This window comes from Crinia signifera, chromosome 9 (assembly GCF_055691185.1).
Source record: "Crinia signifera chromosome 9, ASM5569118v1, whole genome shotgun sequence".
Taxonomy (NCBI): Eukaryota; Metazoa; Chordata; class Amphibia; order Anura; family Myobatrachidae; genus Crinia; species Crinia signifera.
Genome location: NC_139225.1, coordinates 16,478,628 through 16,503,821, shown reverse-complemented (window position 1 = coordinate 16,503,821; position 25,194 = coordinate 16,478,628). Strand labels below are relative to the sequence as shown.

The 25,194-nt window shown below is 46.7% G+C and overlaps 1 protein-coding gene across 3 annotated transcripts in view; it reads left to right on the top strand.

Moving 5' to 3' along the window:
- The first annotated feature begins 1,879 nt into the window (after window positions 1-1,879).
- Window positions 1,880-25,194, top strand: part of TRAF2 (TNF receptor associated factor 2) — a 57,772-nt gene continuing 34,457 nt past the window's right edge. For all 3 annotated transcript variants that reach the window (XM_083161169.1, XM_083161170.1, XM_083161168.1), the window contains exons 1-2: window positions 1,880-2,023; window positions 19,245-19,334. The gene's annotated coding sequence lies outside the window, so the exon portion shown is untranslated. The remainder of the gene's footprint in view (window positions 2,024-19,244; window positions 19,335-25,194) is intronic.

Here is a 25,194-nt window from a genome sequence, read left to right as displayed (position 1 = left end):
TTGGGTACTGGTCAGGCCTGGGTTAAGCCTTGGGGTGGGGGCACTGGGGGAATTGGAAGTGTATATTGTGCATCTCCCCAAACATGACCCATTCCAGGAGGAACACAATGCTCTTACCAGGACTTCCCTCTTACTATGACTGGTGACACCAATCATATAGTAAAATCCGCCACTGTGACCTGAATAAGTGGCAGATGCAGTCTGCACTGGCATCACTGTGACTGCCAGTGACTTCTTTTTGGAAGTCCGACCTGCCAGTCACCCAAGGCAGTTCCATTGGGAGGTGTTCCCTCCCTCCAGGATGCCTCTGTAGGCTGCAGCTATCCAGAAGCCGATACTGCGCATGCACTGGTCCCACAACTGCGGCGGGGACCAGTGGGGGCAGCAGCAGCGGGGACCGTTGGCGGGGACCAGCAGCTGAGGCAGCGGAGGGGGGCGGCATCGCGGGCAGCGGCTGCAAAAATGCCCAGTGTGTATGCACCTTAACCCTCTAACAATCCAGACAGTCAGGATCCCAACAGTCAGATGCAAGACAGCGGCATCCTAATGGGCAGAATCCCAACAGTAAAGGCCCCATACACTAGTGCCAGTTATTGCATGCGATCCAGCTGCTGGGAAGTTGCTGAGATTCATCGTATGTGGTAATTTTTCATACGATGTATCACATGTGCAACAGTAACAATCTGCGGATCTGATGTGCGATCCGAATTAAATGACATACGATTCTACATTTTTCACATGATTTATCGCTCTGATGGATCGAAATTGTGTAAAAAAAAAAGGCCCAATGGCACTAGTGCATGCAGGCCTTAAGGAGTGGGGCTAGGGTTAAGCTGAAGACAAGGGAGCGAGAGAGAGAGGGAGGGTTGGGAGTAAAGGGGGAGGGGTTTAGGGTTAGGCTACGGAAGGGTTGGGTGAGGATTAAAATAAGCAGGATCTGTCGGGATTCCGTCCGCTGGTATTCCGTTGTCGGTCCTTCCCAACCACTTCAGGTAACCTTTTTAAGGTGCCCATACACTGCCTACGATGTCTCGCAGCACTGTACGGACACCCTATACCCTGCGAGCCGTCGGGACCTTCCCGGCAGCAGGGACGCAGGCGACCCGTTGTGATGGATCACATGTGTCCCTGCTTCCCGCCCACCTCGCCGCCTGGAGGAACGGGTGGTCGGACGGCCTGCCAGTCCGACCACCTGGACACGTCCGATGCACACGGGACCACGCATCGGACCCGACGGCATGTCAGGGAGAGGCGATTTAGTCCGATTCAACAGGCCGATTGGTCGCAATCGGACCAAATCGCCTCGATGTCTCTTTACTGAGACAGACCTCATTGCACAGTAATATGGATCATTTATGAATATTACATTTTGTGCGTCCCCCCCCCCTTCTTTACAGTGCAATGACATCATCACACCCCCAAGCCCCATCCCGCTTTCCTACTAAATGCCACAGCATATGGTTGACATGCAACCTGCGGCGAGCGCAGCGGTCCACCTTGCCCGAAGCATGGCGAGCAAGGCGAGACGTCTCCACCAACTGGGGTCACATATGGCGTTACGTAACATTCCATATTATACAATAGTAATGAAAAAAAAAACAATACATGCGTCGGTCATTTCCACCATGTACCTTTTGACCCTGTCGACCAGCTATCTATTTATGTTATGTAGATCTTCTGTACCTCACCCTGGTATATGCAGTGGCTGATTGGTGAATGTGTCTTCGATCCACAGCTTCTCTTCTGTAAGTATATTGCACACATACTACCTGACCCTCTCCATGAGGGAGACAATGCTCTGTGCCTAGACTGTCTGTGCAACTGTTACTGTGCCGTTCCCTGCCAGGCTGCTTCTGAGGCTGCCTCCCTTCTAACTGTGGTGTAGTACAGGCCCCACCTCCTCCTCGCTGCCGAGTTAGCTTTCTGTTCTGTATACTCAGTGAGTGTCAGTTGTACGTACACACACTCACAGTCATGGAGATGAGGCACAGAACATCCGGCTGAGGGGAGGCACAGGCAGGAGGTGAGTGCGCAGCTCTGGGACCCGCGTACGAGGGTAGGCCCGAAGATCCCCCGGCGTGGCAGTGAGGGGGAGACTGCCACAGGAGAGGGCGCAGGCTTTTGCGGCCTGTGGTGTATTTTGCCCCTCATGACCCTGGGAGAGGGGGAGAGATGTTCTATATAGGCTATAATCTGTGGGACCCCCTGAACCAGCACTGATACAGTATATCATATGCTGTATGTGATGTACACAGGACACTGGCTGGGGGGAGATGTTATATACAGGGGGGGGGGGGGGGGCATAATCTGTGGGACCCCCTGAAACAGCACTGATACAGTATATCATATGCTGTCTATGATATACACAGGACACTGGCTGGGGGGAGATGTTATATACAGGGGGGGGGGGGGGGGGGGGGGGGGGGGGGGGGGGGGGGGGGATAACCTGTGGGACCCCACTGATATATACACAGGCTGGAGATGTAGTATACAGGAGTGGGCTATGTAGCATGTGTGGGAATACCCTGCATTTGGAGTGTGACTTGTTATTTATATTGCAGAATGTGTACGTTTAATACAGGAAGTGGGGAATGTATTTGCTTTTACTTTGTACCTGTCAACTTCATTAAACATGCAGCCTGTGTGCAGCACTCTGTGAGGTGCAGTCAGTGTTTTACTGCAGTGGGTGATGTGCTGTGTGTGCTGTGCATAGCTGCTATAGTTTCTTTTTTTCTGTTTCTGTGTAGTAGTATGTTGGGTGGTGTCCAGATGCTCGGCTATAAAGTTTTATTCTTCTAGGTATTGTGTTCTCTCTCTCTCTCCAGTTGTACGAAGCTTGAAAAGTGATAAACTGGAGTGCTAAACCACCAGCCAATCAGCTCCTTACTGCCATGTCACAGCCTGTGTTTGAAAAATAACATGTAGAAGCTGATTGGTTGGTGGCTTATCACTCTCCATTTTATCACTTTTAAAGCATGCTTGGCTACTTTTGAAAACTAGATTCAGGGAGAGTATTGTTGGTACGGTAGTAGAATTTTGCAAAGCGCCGCATTGAGGGGGCGTTTCATGCTCCACCCAAAGGGCGTGTCTAGTTACATATATGGAGAGATTGTGAAAAGCGATTATGAAAGTAGCACCTAGATGCGTGGCTGTGTACTGCTGCATCTGAGAGGAACCTTGTAAAATGACTTAAGGCCCCCATACATTAGTCCGACTTGTCCTAAGGACAAGTCGGACCTGATTGTCCCAGCAGCTCACTGGGAGGGATCACATGCGATTAGGCACTTCATGTGCCAAGTTTTGCATGCGATTTATCACATGCAACTCCTGGGGAGCTGCAGGGACAATGGCAGCGGGGGTATGCCCGCGATCAGTGAGCTGGGCATGGGGGGCGACGCGAGGAGCCAGACAGGAAGCCACTGCCGTGAGTGGGAGCAGGGGGGGTGGGGGGTGGGGAGGAGCAGCATCAGAGGAGCACTTCAAAAGAAAAAAAATGCCCATAGAAAAGAATAAAAATTTCATGGCCCGATTCATACGAATCTGGTGCAATCGTGCCCAAATCGCGCAGTGTATGCGGGCCTTTATATTCAAATGTAGATGAGCCCCAAAGCAGTTAGTAAGCGATACTATACCTGGTAAAGTGCTGGGAAATGGTTCTCGTGATACAGTGTAAATGTATCTATCTCTCATTCCTTTTTTCCCAAAAAAATATAACAGTGTAATGTGGGCTAGGTGACATGAGGGAGATTGCTGCTATGTCAGGGAGTCTCCTGCAGAATGCAGGAGGGGAGGTAACTATGTTTTAAAGGCTTATTAAATCTCGCCCTTTGACTCCTGAGCAGGTGTCACCTGTATGGAGTCAGCAATAAACCTCTGCTTTGTGGGTGTGCCTGGTGCTTGTCCTGTAAACGTGTTCTTATATCACTGGATGGCTGCTCTCGTGGCATTTAAAGGTCTCTGTGCCGCTGCCTCCTGTGTGACTACGTTCATACCTGTCTCCTTTTCCTTGCAGCGGCTGCACACAGTACTGCTGGGTGACGGTACAGGTGTGACCCCACACAGACAGGGGTGACAGAAGCACCCATCCCTGTACCTGCCGAGGGATATGGCAGTCTGCTACTTCGGCTCCCTGTCTGTGTTGCAGTATTCCACAACAATGTAATGTTAACCCTTTCAGTGCCACCGCTGTGAAAGATCCTCAAAGTATTCGCTAAAAATGCCAGCGCCGCTCACAGGGACCATGTTCTTTTTTTCGGGGTGCAATATTTGCCTAAACTTCAATGAATTGACTTGTCGGTATTTGTATCTACTATATATACTAAGCGACGCTGACATTTTTGGCAGATATTTTGAGGATATCTCACAGCAACGTTGGTTAAACACCAGAATCGCTGCGGGCTATGTTCTGTGGGCTTGCGTAACCCTCAGGTAGCGATCCAGAGGTAACTAGAGTCACTGATGTAATTGGCAGACTTCCTGCATCCTGCAAATTGTGCAGAGCACACAGCGCACATGTTCCACACAGGTATTCCTCATAGACTGTTGCTATGATGATATTTGGAGGCATTGGATGCCCAGGGACCCTCTGTATTTCCTAAAGGTGCTGTGCAAGCTGCCTCCTCCCTTCCCAATAATAACCACATCCCCTGCTGAGACTGGCTAGGGGCAATGTTAATGCTGTCGTCAGGAGAACCGCTTGATGTAAGATCACAGGATCGGACAGTTTGCGCCGCAGGATTTGAACTACTGCACTAAGATGTAAATAAACCTGAATTCTGGGTTACTTCTGTAGAGATCCAGCTGCAACGGTTTGAATGTCGTTATTGAAGAATTCCGACTTACCTGCAATGGTGTCTGTTTCCTCATCCTTCCTGTTCTGTGGCGTCTGTTGGCGTTTCTTGGAAAGTGAAACCCAACCCTCCCCCCCACCTTCCCTGTCATTGCCTGTAGCCCCAACGGCCCCACTGGCAGCCACGCTTCGGGGACAGTGGCAGGTGCGGAGTTTGACTGGGGCGGTACACCTGTCAAACCGTAACGCAGGTGTCCTAAGGCGAGCTCAGGGAGGACAGAAACCTCCCGTGGAGCAGTGTACAAATAGTACAGGGGCTTTGCGTTCTTCTTTGTAGGGCTCATTTGGCTGGAACGTGCGAGTACGGGTCAGGGAAGCGCTGTTAACCCTTTGAGTGCCAAGTGAATTAGTCAAAATGAGTGTGAAAATTGCCAAGCGAACATTTGTATTCATCCTAATGACCTGTAATGTCACCTTATACAGGAAATAGAATCTTACTTTTTTTTCCCCAACATTTTTTTTTTTTTTTTAATTTATATAACAAATGTGAGCACCGCTGGCATTTTTAATGGATATTTTGACCATCTCACAGATTTTGGCACTCAAAGGGTTAAACACACTATGTTTAGGCTGGGGTACATACGGATGACCAGCAGAGGAAATGGAATCCTGATGGCTCAGGTAGTTATACCTACCGGGATACAGTCACTAGTTCTACAAGCATTGGGTCGACCGGGTCATTCGGTTGACACAAGCATTATGTTGATATTGGGAACGTTGACAGTCAAAAGTTCGACATGGGGTTTTTCACTTTTTTTTTTTTTGTGCCGACAGGCGGTATTTCATGCCCTACCATCCACTAGGACCGTGGTGGGAGAATAAAATAGTGTGCCGAGCGCATTGCGGCACCGTGCCCAAAGCGTGGCGAGTGCAGCGACCCATGCGAGGGGACGCGGTGCTACGTTTCAGTGTCGACATTTGGGTAAAAAAAAAAAGTGAAGAACCCCATGCCAACCTAATGCTTGTGTCGACCAAATGCTTGTTGACATAGTTGGTGTCTATCCAATGATCCATGCCCTACCTACCTTCCTTCTGCACCCTCTAACCCTAATGCTCCCCCCTTCTAAGTGCCTAAAGGTGCCCATACACTGCTGCGACGTCTCGGACACCCAATGCTCCGCAAGCCCGCTGGACCTTCCCAGCGACAGGGACGCACGCCATCCGTCCTCGTCACCTGGAGGGAGGTCCCAGAATGGGTGGTCGGACAACCAGCCGGTCCGACCACCTGGTCGGGTCCGATGCACGGCCCCGTGCACATGTCAGGGAGAGGCGATTTGGTCCGATTTAACGGGCCAATTGGTCGCAATCGGCCGAAATCAGACCAAATCGCCTCAGTGTATGGGCACCTTAACACTACTGCTCCCTGCGTACTTAAGACCGGGATTGCGGTGTCCTCCTCATCAATGCGACTGTCGGTATCCCGTCCGCTGGGTGCTGAACACATCCCATTTAGGCCAACTTGGCGTGATTTTTCAATGTTGCATTGTGGGTAACCAGACTTAAATGCATGTATACATATTAGACCACATCAGAGGGATCACTGTGACCACCTTCTTATAACCTGACGAGTGAGGAGACTCTATTCCAGATGATGGTCGTGATGTGACTCTAAACCCTCCCACGCCCCCTTCTCCCATGGAGCAACATCCACACCCGCCATATGGCTCATGCGAGTTTCCATATTGCGTCTACAGTTGCGCCAATCTGCGTTTCACAGTCCTTGCTGACTGGGTGCACGATGTACGCCAGATGTACTACCTGGAAACACACAGACACGGGAGCTGATGTCTTGGAACCAGAGCGGCTCTGGCTGGGCCCAGTGGGCTTTAGAAGACGGTGCTGCATCTCCTCTGAATAACGAATCCGTTCCAGGAAACAAGCAGCCATGGGGATGTATGTGACGCACATTCCAGGGTATTCCCCCTCTTGCAACTGCCAGCTATATGTGGGTATTATTCTGGTTCACTCACAAAGGCAAATTCCTTCTCAAATGGACAAAACTATGTGCACTGCTGGTGGGGCAGATGTAACTTGTGCAGAGAGAATTCGATTTGGGTGGGGGGTGGACTTCAAACTGATATCTATATTGCAGTGTAAAAATAAAGCAGTCAGTATTTTCCCTGCACAGAAACAAAATAACTCTCCCAAATCTAACTCTCTCTGCACATGTTATATCTGCCCCACCTGCAGTGCACACGGTTTTGTCCATTTGAGAAGGAATATGCCTTTTTGAATGAACCAGAATAAGGGCCTTCGTCTGTAAAGGGACCTGTTCCCATGCGGTATGTACTAACATTTACATTGGCCATGTGTATGTTTTGTAAGCATCACTCCTTCATCAACTAACTCTGTCCATTGTAATGCTACTGGGACATCGCCCCAAAATACCTGTTGTTCCTGTGTAGTAAATGCAAGTCAGAACAATGGCCGGTAGCAATATTACAGAGACTGAGGACCCAATTACATTGGGCAATTTCATTCAACAAACTATGAAGGGTCCGAAGCAATCTGATCTGCAGCAATCTGATCTGTCCAATTATAGGTTTGGAACTCTGGTCCTGATTCTGGTTCACTCGCAAATTCTCTCTCTAATCGAATAAAACCATGCTGCACTGCAGGGGGGCAGATGTAACGTGCAGAGAGTTACATTTGGGTGGGTTATTGTGTTTCTGTGCTGAGTAAATACTTGCTGCTTTATTTTTTATTTTAAGCTGCAATATAGATGTCAGTTTGCAGTACAAAGCCGACCCAAATGTAACCTGCACATGTTACATCTGCCCCCCCCTGCAGTGCAGCATGGTTTTAACCATTAGAGAGAGAATTTGCTTTTGTGAGTGAACCAGAATCAGGTTCTCTTTCCAGCACGTGTCTGTCAGGCAGGAAAGGGGAACTAATGGCCTATGTCACTATCTTATTCGCTTCTGTGGCCTGAATCGCAACTGTGCTTCGTTTTCTAGAGCAGGGGTTTTCCCAAATGGCCAAAGTAATGATGCGAGCGAGGATTACGAGGGTTTAATGAAATCAAACCTGTCTAGGTGTCCTAGTATAATCAGCATATTCTCTGTACTAGTATACGCAGTGTATTCTGTGTACGCCATATATATGGTAGATGACGTGTTCTAGGAACTCTTGTTGCCATAAATAATTTGAGCTGCTCTTGCTTCTCCTCTTCCTGTTTTAGAGGAAGAGGATATGAGTAAATGCGAAGATCAAATAACGGCGTAACTGCGGTGATTGTGGTTTCTGGTGTCTTCAGTCTGCAGTTTGAATTGACGATCTGTGCTAAAGCTCGGACACGGAAAGCACTTGTGCAGGACATTACGCGTGCATGCAGGACGCTGCACATCCATGGACAGAAATGCTGGTTGGGCACGCCGGATGGGACATCGAAAGAAAACATCAGTTGAATGATGTTTTCTAACATTGGTTAGAAAACGTCATTTAGACCTAAACATTGGTACTCTAAAACCGATGTTTCTATATATATTTCAATAAACTGTCTACTTAAGAATATAATACACTAATATGCTTATGAAATGATAAATAATCCTTCTATTAACCCCTTCCTGACAGAGCCTGTTTTTGCCTTCCTGACAGAGCCCTTTTTTTCAATTCTGACATGTCTCACTTAAGTGGGGATAACTTTTTTTTGCTTTTACTTATCCCAGTGATTTTGAGATTGTTTTTTCGTGACACATTGTACTTCAAGTTAGTGGTAAATTTTCGTCGATACAGTCTGTGTTTTTTTGTGAAAAATACCAAAATATCGTGAAAAAATGGAAAATTTAGCGATTTGCAAAATGTTAAATTTTCTGCTTGTGAGACAAATAATCTTACCACTCAAAATAGTGAATAACTAACATAGACCATATGTCTACTTTATGTTGACATCATTATTTCAACTTCCTTTTAATTTTTTGGGACACTAGGAGGCTTACAATATGAATAGCAAATTCTCAAATTTTCAAGAAAATTTCAAACACTGATTTTTTTAGGGACCAGTTCAGTTCTGATGTGACTTTGAGGGACTTGTATGTGAGACACCCCCATAAATGATGCCATTTCAAAAACTGCACCCCTCACAGTATTCAAAACAGCATTTTGGAAGTTTGTTAACCCTTTAGGTGTTTCACAGGAATTAAAACAAAGTGTAGGTGAAATTTCAAAATTTCTTTTTTTTTGCAGATTTGCAATTTTAATACATTTTTCTAAGGAACACAGTACATTTTACTAGAAAAATGTGACTAAAAATTGATTCCCCCAATTCTTTTGTTTTCATAAATATCCTATATGTGGCCCTAGTGTGCACGGTGACCAAACCACAGGCTTCATAATAGAAGGAGCACCTACTTGATTTTGGAGCCTCCTTTTTATGAGATTATTTTTTAGGCACCATGTAGGTTTCTAGGCACCATAACATGCTAAAAGTTAGGAACCCCCCCACAAGTGACCCCATTTTGCAAACTACACCCCTCAGGGAATTCAGCTAGGGGTATAGTGTACATTTCAAACCCGCAGGGGTTTCACCAATTGTGGTACAACTGGGCAGTGAAAATGAAAAATTATTTTTTTTACACAAAAATGCAGTTCTGGCTCCAAATTTGTCATTTTCAGAAGGTATGAAGGAGACAAAGCACCCCAAAATCTGTGCCCCAATTTCTCCCGAGTACAGCAATGCCTCACATGTGACCAAAAAATACCAGTTGGGTGCATGGCAGGACTCAAAAGGGAAGGAGTGATTTTTGGATTTTGCAGCTCAGATTCTGGTGGAATTTTGGTGGGTGCTATGTCGCATTAGCAAGACCCCCCAAGCACCAATACAGTGGAACCCCCCCACAAGTCACCCCATTTTGCAAACTACACCCCTCAGGGAATTCATCTAGGGGTATAGTGTACATTTCAAACCCCCAGGGGTTTCACCAATTTTGATACAAGTGGGCAGTGAAAATGAAAAATTACATTTTTTTTACACAAAAATGCAGTTCTGGCTCAAAATTTTTCATTTTCAGAAGGTATGAAGGAGAAAAAGCACCCCAAAATCTGTGCCCCAATTTCTCCCGAGTACGGCAATGCCTCACATGTGACCAAAAAATACCAGTTGGGTGCATGGCAGGACTCAGAAGGGAAGGAGTGATTTTTGGATTTTGCAGCACAGATTCTGGTGGAATGAATGGTGGGTGCTATGTTGCACCAATACAGTGGAACCCCCCCACAAGTCACCCCATTTTGCAAAGTACACCCCTCAGGGAATTCATCTAGGGGTATAGTGTACATTTCAAACCCCCAGGGGTTTCACCAATTTTGATACAAGTGGGCAGTGAAAATGAAAAATTACATTTTTTTACACAAAAATGCAGTTCTGGCTCACAATTTTTCATTTTCAGAAGGTATGAAGGAGAAAAAGCACCCCAAAATATGTGCCCCAATTTCTTCCGAGTACGGCAATGCCTCACATGTGACCAAAAAATACCAGTTGGGTGCATGGCAGGACTCAGAACGGAAGGAGTGATTTTTGGATTTTGCGGCTCAGATTCTGGTGGAATTTTGGTGGGTGCTATGTCGCATTAGCAAGACCCCCCAAGCACCAATACAGTGGAACCCCCCCACAAGTCACCCCATTTTGAAAACTACACCCCTCAGGGAATTCATCTAGGGGTATAGTGTACATTTAAAACCCCCAGGGGTTTCACCAATTTTGATACAAGTGGGCAGTGAAAAAGAAAAATTACATTTTTTACACAAAAATGCAGTTCTGGCTCAAAATTTTTCATTTTCAGAAGGTATGAAGGAGAAAAAGCACCCCAAAATCTGTGCCCCAATTTCTCCCGAGTACGGCAATGCCTCACATGTGACCAAAAAATACCAGTTGGGTGCATGGCAGGACTCAGAAGGGAAGGAGTGATTTTTGGATTTTGCAGCTCAGATTCTGGTGGAATTTTGGTGGGTGCTATGTCGCATTAGCAAGACCCCCCAAGCACCAATACAGTGGAACCCCCCCACAAGTCACCCCATTTTGCAAAGTACACCCCTCAGGGAATTCATCTAGGGGTATAGTGTACATTTCAAACCCCCAGGGGTTTCACCAATTTTGATACAAGTGGGCAGTGAAAATGAAAAATTACATTTTTTTACACAAAAATGCAGTTCTGGCTCACAATTTTTCATTTTCAGAAGGTATGAAGGAGAAAAAGCACCCCAAAATATGTGCCCCAATTTCTTCCGAGTACGGCAATGCCTCACATGTGACCAAAAAATACCAGTTGGGTGCATGGCAGGACTCAGAACGGAAGGAGTGATTTTTGGATTTTGTGGCTCAGATTCTGGTGGAATTTTGGTGGGTGCTATGTCGCATTAGCAAGACCCCCCAAGCACCAATACAGTGGAACCCCCCCACAAGTCACCCCATTTTGCAAACTACACCCCTCAGGGAATTCATCTAGGGGTATAGTGTACATTTCAAACCCCCAGGGGTTTCACCAATTTTGATACAAGTGGGCAGTGAACATGAAAAATTACATTTTTTACACAAAAATGCAGTTCTGGCTCAAAATTTTTCATTTTCAGAAGGTATGAAGGAGAAAAAGCACCCCAAAATCTGTGCCCCAATTTCTCCCGAGTACGGCAATGCCTCACATGTGACCAAAAAATACCAGTTGGGTGCATGGCAGGACTCAGAAGGGAAGGAGTGATTTTTGGATTTTGCAGCACAGATTCTGGTGGAATGAATGGTGGGTGCTATGTTGCACCAATACAGTGGAACCCCCCCACAAGTCACCCCATTTTGCAAACTACACCCCTCAGGGAATTCATCTAGGGGTATAGTGTACATTTCAAACCCCCAGGGGTTTCACCAATTTTGATACAAGTGGGCAGTGAAAATGAAAAATTACATTTTTTTACACAAAAATGCAGTTCTGGCTCAAAATATTTCATTTTCACAAGGAATGAAGGAGACAAAGCACCCCAAAATCTGTGCCCCAATTTCTCCCGAGTACGGCAATGCCTCATGTGTGACCAAAAAGTGGCAGGACTCAGAAGGGAAGGAGTGATATTTGGAGTTTGCAGCACAAATTCTGGTGGAATTTTGGTGGGTGCTATGTCGCATTAGCAAGACCCCCCAAGCACCAATACAGTGGAACCCCCCCACAAGTCACCCCATTTTGAAAACTACACCCCTCAGGGAATTCATCTAGGGGTATAGTGTACATTTAAAACCCCCAGGGGTTTCACCAATTTTGATACAAGTGGGCAGTGAAAAAGAAAAATTACATTTTTTACACAAAAATGCAGTTCTGGCTCAAAATTTTTCATTTTCAGAAGGTATGAAGGAGAAAAAGCACCCCAAAATCTGTGCCCCAATATCTCCCGAGTACGGCAATGCCTCACATGTGACCAAAAAATACCAGTTGGGTGCATGGCAGGACTCAGAAGGGAAGGAGTGATTTTTGGATTTTGCGGCTCAGATTCTGGTGGAATGAATGGTGGGTGCTATGTGGCATTAGCAAGACCCCCGAAGCACGGTGAAATTATGAACCTAATATTCCATAGATGTGTGGTATAATTTAAAACACTCCTTTATACATAGGCCGGGTTTGTCGGGGCAAGTGTCACACTGGAAAATAGTTTGCTTTCTTATTCCCTTTTTATAGCAAACTTTGCACCTTTTTTGTGTCCTGCCCTTTTTTCCAGTGGAGGGGATTTCATCAGGAAAATGCTGCCCTGGTACAATACGGGGGCCAGTACTAGAAGTACTGGGGCCCTCTGCCTGCTGGTTCCCAAATATTAGGCCCTTTATGACTTCCTCTTGAAAGTGCATAAATGTCCCCCTCTGGCCGGTAGAACGGAATAGCACGTAAGCGTTATACAGTGCCATCTGGATGATATACACGGCCACCTTCTTGTACCAGATTTTTGTTTTCCGCAGGGCACTGTACGGCTTCAGTACCTGATCTGAAAGATCCACTCCGCCCATGTACCTATTGTAATCCAGGATACAATTAGGTTTTGAGGTGTGGGTACTGGTACCTCGTACAGGGACGGAGGTGGTACTGTCTCCGTGAATTGTTGTCAGTATAAGGACATCCCTCTTGTCCTTATATTTGACCAACAACATATTTTCGGTGCATATTCCCCTGCTTTCACCCCTTCTCATTACTTGGGCAATGTGCGTTTTTGGGAGGCCTCTTTGGTTCTTGCGCACAGTACCGCAAGCTGCTGTACCTCTTGAACCAAGGGCCTTAAACAGGGGGATGCTAGTGTAAAAGTTATCCACATAGAGGTGATAACCTTTATCCAGGAAGGGGTGCACTAAATCCCAGACAATTTTCCCACTAACACCTACGAGGGAGGGGGGGCATTCTGGCGGTTGAATTCTTGAATCCTTCCCTTCATAAACCCTAAACCTGTGGGTGTACCCTGAGGTGCTTTCACACAGTTTATACATTTTTATGCCATACCTTGCCCTCTTACTGGGAAGGTACTGGCGGAATTTAACCCTTCCTTTAAAATGTATAAGGGACTCGTCGATACAAATAAATTTTTCAGGGATGTACACCTCTTCAAATTTGGCACTGAAATGATCAATGACCGGCCTGACTTTGAATAGCCGGTCAAAGGTGGGATCATCTCTGGGTGGGCACTGTGCATTATCGGTGTAATGTATGAATTTAAGAATTGTCTCAAATCGAGTCCGGGGCATGGCCATACGGTAAAATGGAGTACTGTACAGAACATCTGTACTCCAATATTGCCTAATTTCTGGCTTTTTTACTATGCCCATATGAAACACCAGACCCCAAAACGTCATCATCTCTACTGCATCTACAGGGGTCCACCTAGCAAATGATGACGTGGGGTTTTGAGCAATAAACTGCTGGGCATATAAATTAGTTTGGTCCACCATTAAATTTATAAAATCATCAGAGAAAAATAATTTGAAAAAGTCAATTTCTCTGAGACCTGTGGAATCAAATTGGATTCCTGGCATGGCCAAAAACTCAGGAACCTGGGGCTCAAAATTGTCTGGTGGTGGGGTCCATACTAGATCAATTATTGGGGGGGGAATCTCAGCTGATCTACGGGGGCGTCTTTGAGGGGGTCCCTCATCAGCAGAGGAGGAAGAGGAGCTTAAGGCAAATCCTTCAAATTCCCCGCTTGCATCACTGGCTGTGTCAGAGTCAGAAGCAAGCATGGCATATGCCTCCTCCACTGAATACATTCTCCTGGATGATTGGGAGGACATTTGGGAGGACATTTGGGAGGACATTTGGGATGCCATTTTTATTTTTGTGTTACCGGTAGTGAAATGTTTCAACACGTGTATAGTGTAGGGGGGGGGCACAAACTTTATTTCAATCCGGGGGGTATGTAGTGTGTAGTGTGTATGTGGTGCAGAAAAAAAAAAAAATACTTTATACCAATAAAAAAAAAAAAAAAATGAAGGGGTTAAAAAAAAAAAAAAGGAAGGGGTTAAAAAAAAAAAAGGTCCTGCGCCAAAAATTGAGCACAGATGTTGGTCAGTAACGTCTGTCACTGAACAGCGCTCAAAGGCAACAGGAATTTGATCAAAAAAAAAAAAAAAAATAGATCAACCCTGTGCCGAAAGAGATGATCAGTGATGTACGTCACTGATCAGCGCACAGCGGCCACAGGACACCCACAAAATCACAGTGTGTGTAAAAAAAAAAATTAAAAAAATACCCCACAGCACACACACAAAAAAAAAAGGTGATCAGTGATGCGACACTGATTACCAGTGAGGTGCAGCAGGTGCACAACCTTTGGTGCAACTGACAGGTATATATAAAAAAAAAAAAACCTCTGTACCCCCAAAAAAGTTGCTGATCACCTCAGATATAGTGATCAGCACAAAAGGCGGGGACAGCAGACACAAAATTTAGCACTCTCTATCACTATCTCTCTCTATCTCTCTATCTCTCACTATCTAACACTATCTAACACTCTATGACACTGCAGCAGCAGCACTCACAGGTATATCTATATATAAAAAAAAACCTGCGCCCCCAAAAAGTTACTGATCAGTTAATTTATACTGATCAGCACAAAAGGAGGGGGCAGCAGTCAGTTATATAAAAAATATATAGCACAATCTGTCACTATCTCTCTCTATCTCTCTCTATCTCTCTCTCTCTATCTCTCTCTATCTCTCTATAACTATCACACTGCAGCAGCACAAAATATAGCACTCTGTCAGTAGGCCTCTCTCTCTATCTCTCTCTCTCTATCTCTCTCTCTCTATCTATAACTATATCACACTGCAGCAGCACAAAATATAGCACTCTCTGACACTATCTCTCTCTCTATCTCTCTCTATCTCTCTATCTCTCTCTATCTCTCTCTATCTCTCTCTATCTCTCTCTATCTCTCTCTCTCTATCTCTCTCTATCTCTCTCTATCTATCTCTATCTATCTCTCTATCTATCTAGCTAATACTAATACAGTGCAGCAGCACAATATCACAGTATGGCACAATTATTGCACAGGATCCAGGAAGCAATCAGCAGCGATCAGGTAAGTATTGCAGCAAGTATTTCTGGTCAGTATGGCGGCAGGGGGGTACGGTGACCGCACTGCACGCTTTCCAGACCGGAATGGCGTCTGCAGTGCAGTCACCGTTAGTTTAAATCTCCCTCCTTGGCTGTGATTGGTCCGTCGGTCCGACGGACCAATCACGGCCTTTGGGGGCGGGCGGGGTGAGGTGGGGTGACACCAGTGTCACCCTTACACCCCGCGGTGATTGGTGCTGTACTTTACAGCACCAATCACCTCTGATCCCGTGTCACCGGCGAACGTTATTCGCCGGTGACACAGGAAAACGCTGTGAATGGCTGTTCACACTGAACAGCCAATCACAGCGATCGCCGACGGGGGGGCGGCATCGCAGCCCCCCCGGGGCATGCACGGACATGTCTGCTGTCAGGGACAGCAGACATGTTGAAACTGTCACCGCGTCTATAGACGCGGTGACAGTTTAAATCCATGACGTACATTTACGCCATGTGTCGGGAAGTGCTTCCCGACCATGACGTAAATGTACGTCAAATGTCGGGAAGGGGTTAAGTTTATCTTGTTGGAGGCTTACAGTTTACACACACATTGGAAATATGATTCATGTTTTGAGGGAAATAAAAAAAAAAAATTAGTGAGGGGAAAAATATGAAACATTAACTAGCAAAACTTTATTACAGCAGCTCACAGCCTGCAACAACTCACAGCAGCTCACAATCTGCTATCTTTAAATATTTTAAGGTACTTCCTCGTCTTTGCGGCCACCGCTTACACCAGTTACGTTAGCCGCTGCGTGAATCGCGATTGTCCCCTCACGATTGCTCACCACGCTTCAGGCTCGGTGGCTCGCTCTGCTTCGCTCGCTACAACATTACTAAAGGTAATAGATGGTGGCGTGGACCCTGAAAATAACCCTCACGGCTCGCCGTATGCTACATAAGTTGCATAGCGTAAGCGGTGGCTGCAAAGATGAGGAAGTACAATCTTTAACTTGATTTATAACAGTAAGAACAGGCTAATAACTTAAGTTGAACATAGAAAATAACAAAAAAACTGTACATACAATGCAACATAGAACATTCTGTATGTTGAAAAACTGGCCTTATTTTGTTGCAATATAGGAGTATACTAAACAGTACGTTTATTGTTATCACTTCCTCTTTCGTTAATCTTTATTTCTCTCTTCTCTCTCAACTGAAGTCTGTATCATCACCACACACAGGGCCATATGCACTAAGCTTCAAAAGTGATAAAGTGGAGAGTGATAAACCACCAACCAATCCGCTCCTGCCAAACATTTTTTAAACATAGTCTGTGACTTGTCAGGCAGGAGCTGATTGGCTGGTGGTTTATCACTCTCCATTTTATCACTTTTGAAGATTAGTGCGTCTGGCCCGGTGTGTGTTACTGTTTTGTATCTTTTTTTTTTTTAAAGTTGTCAATGGATATAAAACAAGGAGTAAGCTGGCTGCCGAAAGCAGTGGCAGCCCCACACAGTGATAGCCCCCACACAGTGATAGCCCCCACACAGTGATAGCCCCCACATAGTGACACACAAAATAAAAAAACATTGGAAAATTGAGAAAAACATCGGGGGAGAAATGCAGCGATGTTTAGAAAACATTGGATCCTCAACATTGCAGGGTTAAACATCGAACATTGGAACCAAAAATCCGATGTTACCGATGAAACATCATATGATTACCCATCCCTAGGCGGCCATAGTGCTGATCTTTCCCTGTAGAGCGGAGACCGATCAGATCACGCCGGGCTCAATGGGGCGTGCACCCAATCTGTTCCTTACTGGCAGACCATAATAACTCCAGTAAGACCAGTGCATCCTGTGCGCAGCACATTAGCGTGCGCTTGGTTCCCGGCTGTGCGCTGCTGTTTCGTTGTCTCTCTGGATCAATGTCAGCGTTGGGGACATGAAAACCTGGTGACCTGCAGTAGTGCGGTGCTGAATAATGCGCTTCTCCCATCGGACCACCCCCACCGCCCCCTGTCTAATGAGCTTATCTCACTAACTGGGGGGCCACATGCTCCGGTGTCGACATTGACACCAAAAAACTTGTAAAAAACTCATTGTCGACCTTTCCCATGTCAAAATTTTTTTGTGTCGACTTGCATGTCCGCCTAGACACAGTCTACCATGTGATCCATATCTTGGAACGCCTCCTCCCGGTGCAAACCTATGGGGCGGAGCCAGGCTCAGGAGCAGGTGGATGGGTGGATCTTCTGATGCGCCCAGATCAGCGCTCCCGCTGAGCTGCACTGATTCCCCCCTCAGCAGGTTGCACGTCTAAGCCCCAGCACTAGGTCCCAGGCTGATGTATAGCAGGTGTTTTGGTTGCTCAGATACCTGGCAATGTGTGATAGTTCTTCAGCTCTCGCCGGTAGCTGGCCCTGTGTCCTCCGGCTCTCACCGGTAGCTGGCCCTGTGTCCTCCGGCTCTCGCCGGTAGCTGGCCCTGTGTCCTCCGGCTCTCGCCGGTAGCTGGCCCTCTGTCCTCCGGCTCTCGCCGGTAGCTGGCCCTGTGTCCTCCGGCTCTCGCCGGTAGCTGGCCCTGTGTCCTCCGGCTCTCGCCGGTAGCTGGCCCTGTGTCCTCCGGCTCTCGCCGGTAGCTGGCCCTGTGTCCTCCGGCTCTCGCCGGTAGCTGGCCCTGTGTCTTCCGGCTCTCGCCGGTAGCTGGCCCTGTGTCCTCCGGCTCTCGCCGGTAGCTGGCCTACAGGGCTTTGTTTGCAGAAGTCATTGATGCAGCCTGGTTACAGGCTTGGTGTCACTCTGCGGAGACTGGTACTGGCTGGTGTCACACATGGCCGCACTGGATGATGGGCGTGTTGTTTATACATAGGGATGTCAGGACTCCACACCTACAAATCCAGATCCCCTTTACTGCGAGTGATTGAAACTCTTCCAAAAGTATTTTTGGGCTCAGACCATGAGAATAAAGATCATTCTCAGGCAAAAACAGATAACCATACCGACGTAACTGCAGCAGGGGTCGTGCAAATCCCAGGGGTCACGTGACTGATGACTGGGCCAGACACAGATTCTCCGAGTATTTCTTTATTATCCCTATTCCTGATAATAAACTAGCGACCGTAAGTATGGTATATACTGTTATATCCTCCAATCTGTATTTTCGTTTTGTGGTGCTGTAGTTAAATCTCTTGATAATGTCATCTGGTTTCCTGGCGCACACGTTCCCGAAAGTTACACTGAGACTGCGGGACAGTAGAAAGGTCGGAGTACAGGGGTTTGTCATGTGACGGGTCATGGTGTTCTCTACATGGGGGTGGGGGGTTGTCATGTGACTGGGTCAGGGTGTTCTGTACGGGGAGTGTTTGTCATGTGACGGGTCAGGGTGTTCAGTACGGGGGAGGGGGGGTGTTTGTCATGTGACGGGTCAGGGTGTTCAGTACGGGGGTGCATGTCGGTTGTCATGTGACGGGCCTGGAGACTGGATTAGATTCTCTATTTCAGCATATCCTGCTCTGTCATGTCTGTTATTTCCTTTTTTTTCCCCCGCTTTCAGTGTACGGTTATTAGGTTGACATGACTTCCTCATGTTTTTCTGAGCCGACACGTGCCGACAGGCAGTATTTCATGCCCTACCCTCCGCTACGGCGCGGAGGAAGACTATATAATAGTGTGGCGAGTGGGGACGATAAATTTTTTCTGTGTCTGTCGACATTTGGGACAGAAAAAGGTGAATACCCATGTTGACCTTTTGACTGTTGACCTTGCCTATGTCAACCTATTTCATGTGTCGGCCTAATGACCCATACCCTTCCCATTCTACCCCTGTTACATAAGCTGTGTCTTCCCATCTCTATGACATTTTGGTTGTTCTTTTGTCTTCCAGGTTCTATAGTTTATACAAAGAAAAGCGAGGTCACCGTTAACCCATGGCCTCCCTACAGCCAGCGCGCACCTAGCGGGGGGTGTCTCTCAGGTAGGTGTCCTCGGCGCTCTGTGTAGGGCCACTGCAGTGACACAGGTGGTTACAGGCTGTCACACTGTATAACTCTTACGTGCAGTCCATGGGGTGATGCATCAAGGGAGCCTAATCCGGCCTGACATACTCTGCTCTCCTGTGGGAAGGACGGTATACCTGGACGGGGCATGGTATATAGTCGTGGATTGGATATAAGTGAAGTAGTCTGTTGTGTAAGGCATTCATTACCCAAAGTGTACTGTATAGCCTTGGTACAATAATAACAAAGTCAGTGGTATATATTATTATTATTATAATTTTATTTATAAGGCGCCACAAGTGTTTCGCAGCGCCGTACAAAGGAACAATACAGGGAGACAAAGCTTGGCATAACATTGAATAAATAACAAAAATACAGTACAAATAAAGAGCACCACAGATCAATACACATTACAGCTTGGATATAAGTAGTGAGGACTCAATCAACATACAACTAGAGGCTTGAGGCCAATGATGGAGATGAGTACGAAGATGGTCACTGAGTGTTGGAGTAAAGGAGAGCTGTGAGTGACATGTGAAGAGAAGAGGGCTTTGACAACAGGAGGGAAGAGGGCCCTGCTCGGAGGAGCTTACAATCTAGTAGGAAGGGGAGACAGACAGAATACAAGAGGTGCAAGCAAGTGGGTGGTGGTTAGATAGCAGGATGTAAACAGGCAAGGGGTCAGAGAACCAGCTGGTTTATGCAGTGGAAGGGTATGCTTTGATGAATAGGTGAGTTTTCAGTGCCCGTTTGAAGCTTTGCAAGGTCGGGGAGAGTCTATATATATAGTCCACGGAGTGCCGTCTCGGAGCCCTGCGATCAGCTACACGCTGTCCCACCAGAGTGATATCCTGACCCCTGCAAGCCTGCAAAGGGGCCATTTACGGCCCGCGGGCCGGAGGTTCCCCACCCCTGCCTTAGAACCAGGCTTCTAGATTTTATTTTGCGCTCAGGGTAAATCCATTTGAACCAACAGATAATAAATGGTCAGAGTAAATGTCTGTAGACACTTTCCCCAGCTTGACAAAACTGCGTATGCCAGGGGTGGCCAGACCTGTCCTCAAGATCTACCAACAGTTCATGTATATCAGGCAACCTGTGGGTCTATAGTAGGAATGAATGCAGCGGGTTTGAAAATGTGACAGTTATACCCCTTTTCCACTTGCAGTCCCGGGTCAGACCCGGGAATGTGTACCAGGATGCTTCCCGGGACACTACCCGGGAATGTACCCTTTCACACTGCATTCAGACCCGGGATCGACCCGGGACAGCCCTATTCATACTGATCCCGGGAAATCACTGCAAATACCATATGAAATGGTCATTTTAACTAAAAAAAAAAAGTGATGACAAGGGTGTTTAAAATTATAATTTTTTTATTTGGTTTAGCACCTTTGGATTGTAGGTGCAATTTTGTTTTGCCTTTCCTTTTGCCTTTGTATAGACACTACAATAAAACAATAAAGAAACCCTCCTCCACCCGTACCACCCCCATCCCAACCCCCCGTCCAAACCGCCCCCATCCCAACCTCCCTCGTCCCAACCCCCCCATCCCAAACAAGAATTGCTTGAAGTTTAGCATTACAAGCTAACCGAATGCACAACCAGTTGTGCATTAACACTTTAGTCAGGCATGTCCGACGTTGGCCCTCCAGGTGTTTTGAGGCTGCACATCCCAGTATGCTTTGCAATAGTTTTAGCATTCTCTAATAGCAACACTGTGGCGGAGCATGCTGGGATGTGTGGTTTCGGAGCGTCTGGAGGGCCAACGTTGGACATGCCTGCTTTAAGTGCAAAACAATGAACTACAGGTACATAAACGCATGCCCTCCAACATGGCCCATTCCATTAGGTACAAAATGCTCTGTTTCTGGACTTCCCTGCTAGTGGCAGTTGCAGAGTTGGAGCTGCAGCACAATCCAATGTTCAAAAAGGGGAGCCACACAATGCCACTCCAAACATCACTGTCCTGGACTCACTGACAGTTGATGTGACCCCCCTCTTTGAATTGTGGACTATGCTGGAGTCCAACCTCTGTAACTGCCACTGGCAGGGAAGTCCAGGAGCAGAACATTTTGTACCTAATGGAGTGGGTCATGTTGGAGGGTATGTAAACACTGAGGTAAACTGGTGCCTAAGCACTTTAAGTGCAACACAAAATGTACTAGTAGTGCATAAACAACGAGGTAAACTAGTGCCGAGGCACTTTAAGTGCAAAACTATGAACTACAGGTACATAAACACTGAGGTAACCTAGTGCCTAAGCACTTTAAGTGCAACACAAAATGTACTAGTAGTGCATAAACAACGAGGTAAACTAGTGCCGAGGCACTTTAAGTGCAAAACAATGAACTACAGGTACATAAACACTGAGGTAAACTAGTGCTGAGGCACTTTAAGTGCAAAAAAAAATTAAATAAATGTGCCTATAGCTTTAAGACAAATTGCGAAAAACTGAAAACTCTGAAGTTTGCTCATTTGCAGAATTGCTTGAACCAAAGTTTGGTCCATGATTATATGTGGAATAACCCGGTTCAGGGTATTGTGAGCTGTGGTGTTGGCTTGGAGCTTTTGGATTATTGAACAAACGTTCCAGGAACGCCATGTTCATTTGCTGCAATTCCCTATGACGCTCAAGAGCCTCTCTATTCATGCGTTCCTGCATTGACAGGATTTTAGAAAGAAATGAGTCCTGCATTTCACGCTCGGCCTCTAAAAATTTGTCGATCCTTGCATTCTCCTGTGTGGACATAGCATTGTCCATTTCTCGGAGTTCTTCAACAAGGGCACTTGTCATGGCTCTAGCTGCTTGCCCCGCTTTGTTCATTTTCTTCGTTCTAGGTGGAACGTTGTAAACTGTAAAGATAAGATATAAATTGAAAATGACCATACATAAAAATAGCAGCTTTGGAAACTATTACAGTGGCGTAACTAGAAACATGTGGGCCCCATAGCAAAAGTTTGTAAGGGCCCCTATTTCTCACCTAATGCTGAAAAATGCATAAAGCATATAATAATTTGACAGGCAAAATGGGCCCCTCTCAGCTCTGGGCCCCATAGCAGCTGCACCCCCTGCACCCATGGTAGTTACGCCCTTGTACACACTGCTTAACACTGCGACATCACTGCAGGTTATACTTTGATAACTGTACATTATGTCACCCCCCCTTACCCTGTAAACCCCCTTCCCACAGCCTACAAGTCCCATCATGCCTTGCCACAGTTTTGCTATTAGGTAATGCTTAAACTGTGCCAAGGCATACTGGGATATGTAGTTCCACAACTGCTGGAGGACCACTATTTGGTCATGCTGTGCATAACCCTATGCTCCACCTCCACCCCACCCCCAACCTAACCCTATAGTGTGCTATGTGTCTTTAAAAAATAAACTTACTGTTTCTCTGCAAAGTTGGGGAGACGGCACTTTGTGGAAACCCACTGTCACTGGTCGCAGCTTCCACGACCTCTTCAACGGCGACGGATATGCTGCCATCAGGGCTGGGCAGGTGGGTGGATGTTTCATGCTCACTACAATCAGGTGTGTCCTCAATTAGCAGGGGTGATGAGTGGCAGACTTCACTTGTCTGTGTATCTTCAGGGCCTTGACTGGTTTCTGCAGCAATGTACTTTGAACTTGAAGACAGACTCACAGGATTGCAGAGAGCTGTGTGCCCGAAGACGGTTGCGCAGATGTCATAATATTCCCACTCGATGCGGCCAGCCCCACTCTTTTTACGGTTGTTGTCATGCACCTTCATGAACTTCTTTCTCAGGGTCTTCAGTTTATTGACAACTTGCTGTTGTGTCCGGATCATGCCTCTGGCTTCAAGCAGCTTTGATATGTTTTTATAAACCACGGCATCTTTTACTGTGCCAGTAATTTGGTGCTTTATCTCCTCCTCACCCCTTATGCTCAGGAGCTCTCTCACTTCCTGGTCCGTCCAGTTTGCCATGATGCCTGTCTGCTCCGATCTGCGCATTCTCTTCCGCTTTCCAGTGCGATTAAAGATGACATCAGCATTGTGAGCCCAAACAAAGCTCCAATCAGCAGCTTTTTTAAAGTCCCGTGTACCCGATCCCGGGTACGGGACCATTCACACTGGCCGCATCCCGTGTCGATTCCGGGTCCTACCCAGGTCAGGACCTGGGTAGAGATCCCGGAATGCTGAACACGGGATATCCCTCAAAGACCCTTTCACACTGCACTAAATCCCGGGTTGATGCGCGTTCATTTGCAAAAACCCGGGATATTTTTGCAAGTGGAAAAGGGGTATTAGTAATGACTACAGCTGTGCAGCAGCTGGGAAGTCTGGGAAATGTGACAGTTAGTAATGACTTCACCTGTGCACCAGCTAGGTTATTTGGAAAATGTGGACCGTTGGTAGATCTTGAGGGCCGGTTTGGCCACCCCTGGCGTATGCCAAGCATTTTATGGTGATTGCTTGTATCCTGTTTCGATAAGTGTGCCGCATCAGTCTACCTATCAAGGTGCCGCTGTTTCACCATCCTGCTATATCAACGGTTGCGGCTTTTATTACGCTGGAGAAGATAATAAAACAATTGATTGTCTAAAAATGCCGTATTGGTCCATTTTATTTATGTGTAATGCTCATGGTGCAGGAGGGCATGGCCAATGGCAGACTTGACCCCATAGCCTTTAACACTTTTATATCCGACGTCTAGTCAGGCTCTCCACATCCCTAGCGCTAGTAGCCGATCCAATGGTGAGCCACTTTAAAATAACAACATTAACATCCTTCGAAATTCAACGTAGACCATTTTTTTAATAAAAATAAACAAAACAATTAATTTAAACGAACTGTTTGAATTGTGGTGAATCTAATTTGCCCTAAATTTTTTTGAGAAAAAACAAATCCTGGAATCATTCACAAATCCCCTCCACGTTTTACTCTGTATATCTCCCCCCTGGTTCCTGGATGGACAGATGGATGAATGTGAACTCGCTTCCACTTGCCCTGATTTTGCACCTGTCTCCTTATCGCACCGTTCCGATTGGCAATGCCGGGTTATGACTGCTCACATGACCTGCACTTTGTCACAGTGGCAATATCTGCAGGATTATCTTTACAACCCAGGGGTAAAGGTTTGCATAACACATTCTGGGGCCGGTTCAGACCAGTTCTTTAGTGTCGAAATTACTCCCTATCCCGATGTTCTGAGGTTTGCGTATGCTCGAATGTCAGTGAGTTTTACAGGTCGATTCCTGGTCGAGGCAGAGGGCTGACATCACGTCAGCGCCTGCCCTGAATTCAGCAATCTCCTGCCAAAATAAGTCATTAGCGAACAGAAGAGTTATCATTCAGTGGTGAGTGCCCATTGATTGATTTCTATGGCGTTTGTCCGCATGCACGGGGATGTGTATGCCGACTCGTCCATCGCATGCTAGCGAGCGGACACAGCTCCCTATTCACCGCTATGAATGTGTTATTTATTCAGCAGTGATATTTTGATGCTGATATAGAGTGTTTGCACGCTGCGGCTGTGCCGAATTCTTCAGTACCGAGAGACTGCTGGCGGCTTCTGTGATCCACCGCTGGGCCCGGAGACGCAAATGCGCAGATATTTAGAACTTCGGGGATGTGCATTGACATCAAATTAATTTGCGTCTCTAAATCCGCTTTTCAGCAACCACTTTGGTCTGATGGAGCGACCACTCTACTTCAGGCCAATGGCTGCCAGTGACGTGGAACGCAGCGCGGGGTGTTCTGTAGATCACCTACATCCCTGCGTTCCACTACCGGTTGGGAAGTCCGCTGGCCCCCCACTCTCCTATCTATCCTTCTAGGAGACAAAAACACAATGGAATGCAATATAGGG